Source organism: Amblyomma americanum, chromosome 7, assembly GCF_052857255.1.
Source record: "Amblyomma americanum isolate KBUSLIRL-KWMA chromosome 7, ASM5285725v1, whole genome shotgun sequence".
Lineage (NCBI taxonomy): Eukaryota > Metazoa > Arthropoda > Arachnida > Ixodida > Ixodidae > Amblyomma > Amblyomma americanum.
Window position 1 is genome coordinate 60514578 of NC_135503.1, and position 4550 is coordinate 60519127.

The window sequence follows — 4550 nt, forward strand, 5'->3', positions numbered from 1 at the left end:
ACAGCACCACGCCTCCAAGATGTTATATTCCTCCGCTTCATCTTCGACCAAAATGGTGCTGTGCCAGCTGGTAGCAGAAACTGACTGGAAAATTGACTCCAGCATTTGTAACCTCTCGGCCAAAACGAGGGACAGAATGCTAGGCCAGTGTGGGCGGCCTCCCTCTGAAGTTTTTAAAGAGAACAGATTGGGTGCAGAAAAGCCGTCCGTTACGATCTGTGCCGGGTACGAAACCACACCTGCAACCTTGCGTGCATGGGTCTAATCGTCGTTGTCCAGGAAGGCACTAAACGCAGAAAAAAATAGAAAGAAGGTGTTAAGCATGACCTGGGCAAATAGGTTTGTTAGCGTGCATATTTCACCCCTAGGCACGAAAACAAAAGAAAGTCGATGAGACAGTTTTTTTTATACTTTGATTTCATTGAATTCCACCCAGAAGAGCTTTACTGATATTCTTCGCGGGTAAAATGTGAGTCTGTGTAATAATTTATTGAAAATATGCTACAATTTTATTCTAGTACAACTTTACAATTTTCACTTCCCCTGTGGAGATGTAGGTGGCAGTGTTGTAGATAATAATACAAAAAATCTGTCAAACAGTACCCTCAAGCAGTTTATGGTCTTTTGCTGGAGCCGAGAGCGTACATAGAGTTAAAACGAAAATTAATTTCGAAATAATCATAAAAAGCAGCAGGGAGAAAAGTGCAATGCACTGCAGGACAGTAAGTAGTTAAACAAAAATCCAGCCACCATGCGGAAAGAATAGGTCACCCCTAGAATCTCTCGTTGAAACAACCTAAAACTATAACCTTAATAAGCCTAATGAGAAGCTCTCATGGCGACTATAAGAAGGCGCGAAAATTCAGCTACTCTTCCTACTTTGTGACTTAATAGCTACCTTCTTGTGGCGAGATGTGTTAAAATTTGAAGCAGTAAAGTAATAATTTCGGAAACCGAGTACTCGCAATAGAATAAGTTAGGTTCACGTTTCCGGTAAGTATACAATCCCTCAAATTAATTTGTGCTATTCATTAAAGAAAGAACTAGTAACTGCTTGGCAGTTATGTTATTTCACTCAGGTTGTTTGTGCTCGTCAAGACAGCAAATCAATCTCTCTTTTCAATGCGGCCCGACCTTGCAAATAAATCGCAGGATTTAGCAGTCCTCTGCTACAAAGACGAGACCAAAAATATTCATTTATTTTTTATTTGATATTGTCAACTGCCTCATGGCAGTGCAGGCAGGAGTGAGTACGTGGCGAAAATTAAGTAGTGTGCACTACAAATCAAAATAAACAAGAAAAACTAGAGGGGCACTTAAGCTCCGCCTTAAGAAAATGAAGCGATCGCTAATAGGCTGATGCCCATATATATGCGGAATTGGGTATTCTCTACTAAATATTCATAGATGCCTGGGAGTCCTCATACCACTACTGACGCAGTGGTGCACCGGTTAAACGATGCATCGCTGCCCTACGATGGCGGCTGCTGCCACCGGTGTGACTTGTGCGATTCAGGTTGCTCTTTCCCAGTAACCTCTCGCGACCGATCATTAATTAAACTGAAACCTGCCACGGTGGTTAGTTCCCTCACAATCCGGTGGGCAGGTTGTGATGACGCAAACCAGGTAACTTGACCTAGCTGGCTTAGCAACCTCCTAAGTTTCTTCTCTGGATTGTTCGCTCACGGTCAACGGCACGGTCAACAACACCAACAATGACTCCGAATTTTCTTCAACAAGAGCTCCCTAAAACTGTTGCTTTAGAATGTGACTGACAGGATGCCATTATAAAAGGCACCCAAATACATGCTATTGGAACAGTAAAAACTTAAGCCAAACTTAAATACAATACTCCAATACAAACAGGTTATATGTAGGTACAAATATATAATATTCTAGGTACTGTAATACAAGACAAATGCTCTGGCTCACTTGTAGTTTGCTACCCCATGTGACGATAAAGATTTTGCAGCTGGCGTCTGTATTGTTAAAGAATTAGGGTATTTTAAGCGTGCAAAAAAATAACGTTGAACAAAGAAACCGGACAAAAAAAACAGAAAGCTGGTCCCAGACTTTCTGCAAACGCAAAACAGGGCATTTTGCAACATTTACGTTTAGGGAAGATTACACTTTCTCTTCATGACATTTACTTGCCCAGCCAGCACTTAAATTTCGCGTGATGTTCCTTGTGGAGGACAGCACTTGGAGCTGACTATTTTTAACAACTTTTTGAAAACAATTTTTTCTTGCTGGCTTAGATATGAATGCTATTTACCAGCCTTGGGCAACGTATGTTGAAGGGATTTGGTAGCTTTTCTCTCCAGGAAGAAGGTTTACACCTGAAAAATAAAAGCCCAACTGAAAATTAAGACGAAAAATTCTGCTTTTTTTGTTCAAATTAAACCGGCCCCTTTGGAAAATTACCTTATATATATTTTTTCAAATTTTGACTCATCACCAGTGTCAACAGCCGAACTGCGTTCACAGCACGAAAAAGGCCAATTCTACAGGCATCCAGTGATCGCAGTAGGTTTTGTTAAGAGATTGCGTATTCTAATGGTTCATAATAAAGTGCAACTATTTATGTGAACTCTCACAACCCCGCCACTCTGTTTCAGAGAATCTTTTACTCCGCGATCCACATTCGGTTCCAATCTTAGCTTCAGCACAGGCGAACGCTTCGGCCAATAAAGCCTTCAGTTTCAAATCCATGCAGTCAGGCATCTGCACAGTTGTTAATGTCTCGATGCACATTTAGGACCAGTTGGTCAGACATAAAAACGAAACAAAGGGCGTAGATTAAAAACATCACGTAGAAAAGGCTGATAGTTGATAGCGTCCGTCCTGTCCTCGACTTTCTGCGTGGTGTTTTAAATCTGCCTTCTTGGTATCACCCATTTCACAGGTTTACAGCACGTCTCCACAAGCCGGTATCTACAACAGCTCCTTAGAAACCACCAGGACAGCACAAATTAAATGTAAAATCGAGGGATTGTTTGAGCTGTATTCTTCTCTTTCATTTTTTAAACATTTCCTTAGTATTGCATATACGTGTGTCTGAACAAAATGTTTCTATTTTATAAATCATCACTTTTTCATTGCCAGTGCCACCACTAGCGTTCAGGTGGTAGGTAGCATTTTGCAAAGCACAGTTGTGTCGAATATAATTATTTGAATATATTGAATAGTAACCATGAAGAAAGGTCAGAGGCACATGTGCGATGAATGCTTCTTAGCACTTTCGAATAAATGCCATACTAAAAAATATGTCACGACACCACATGTGGCTGCCTCCAAGGTAGCATGTTCCAGTGCGATAATTGCCTGACGTATACTGTACTTTTGAACGGAAAAACGTTGTGTGGTCAGATTCTCAACTTATATACTTTGTAGCTTAAGTCTCTTGGTTTAGCATACTAAAATTTTGTTTTTTGAACGTTTTCCAATTTTTGATTCCCACTATGTCCCTGGTCCCCTAAAACAACTGTCACACTTCATGAACTCTGGAAGGACAAATTCTATCTTTTTTTACTTAAAAATTCAGGAATGTAAATAGCATGAGCAGCTTAATAAAAAAGATATAAAAAAGAGAAGAAAGGCAATGTCTCGTTCGCTGCTCTGTAGATGAGGACAGTGACAAAGGTAGCGTAAGAGAAATAGAAATAAGAGGTTACTTGAGTTAATAGTAGGGAACGTGTCCATGCAACTTGTACACCATGCGTATACTGCATGGAATGAATGCAGCTATGTCCAAAAATAAAACTCTTCCTTGTAGTTAAACCGTACGTTCCTCGTCGTTTTGTTAACTTTCTTGACTGAATCACACGGTACGTAAGAAATGATGAAACGTCATGCTTACATTGAGGCTGCAACCAAAGTCGCAAGAACACACACGCAGAGAAGTGAATGTTTCATACCAAGTCGCCGCTCGATTAACTTTAGATACTTTCGACCATGAGCGTTAACTGGCGCACACAATGAACAATCTATTCACACCTCAACAGTGCATGTCTTTCAGAGTACTATTCTTGTAAACTCTGCTTCTTTTGCCGACATAGGAGAACTCTTTGTCGGACTGAAACCCTGTTTTACCAGCCGATAGGATGAAACTGTAGGAACACCGAAAAGTTTTAAAGCATTGAAAGCTCCGTTCTTCTCTACACATTAAGGCCTATGAAGTGCAACGGATGCTATGTCCTTTCTTTACATCTGAGATTGTGCTTCACACTGATTCAATTGACATTCGAGATGCAAATGCGCACAGGACTGCAAGCGTGTTAAGCGGTTTCGAATTGTAAATAGGAGCCATCCGGAACATTTTAAGTGCTGTCGTACATGTGGCTGTACTTCTCATTGCTTCGAAAAAAAAACTTGGGGGGAGAACGAGCTACAGCCGTCGCTGTACTCGTTTTGCAGCCGTGAACAGTTATTTTTTCTTGTACTGATGAAATCAGTGTTGCGAGAGGTGCTGGGCTATGCGCTTTAGTGACTGCGATCGTTTTGGAATCGCTAACAATCTTCGAGACTGAAATGAATGTGTTACAAAGAGG

General features: G+C 40.8%; 1 long non-coding RNA gene across 1 annotated transcript in view; it reads right to left on the reverse strand.

The window, feature by feature from the left end:
* LOC144099205 (uncharacterized) overlaps window positions 1–4223 on the reverse strand; it is a 4430-nt gene extending 207 nt beyond the window's left edge. Inside the window, exons 1-3 of the long non-coding RNA XR_013307341.1 lie at window positions 3860–4223; window positions 2276–2339; window positions 1–286 (exon numbers count right to left, since the gene is read on the reverse strand). The exon at window positions 1–286 is cut by the window's left edge and continues 207 nt beyond it. This is a non-coding gene — a long non-coding RNA (uncharacterized LOC144099205). The remainder of the gene's footprint in view (window positions 287–2275; window positions 2340–3859) is intronic.
* Window positions 4224–4550: the final 327 nt, after the last annotated feature.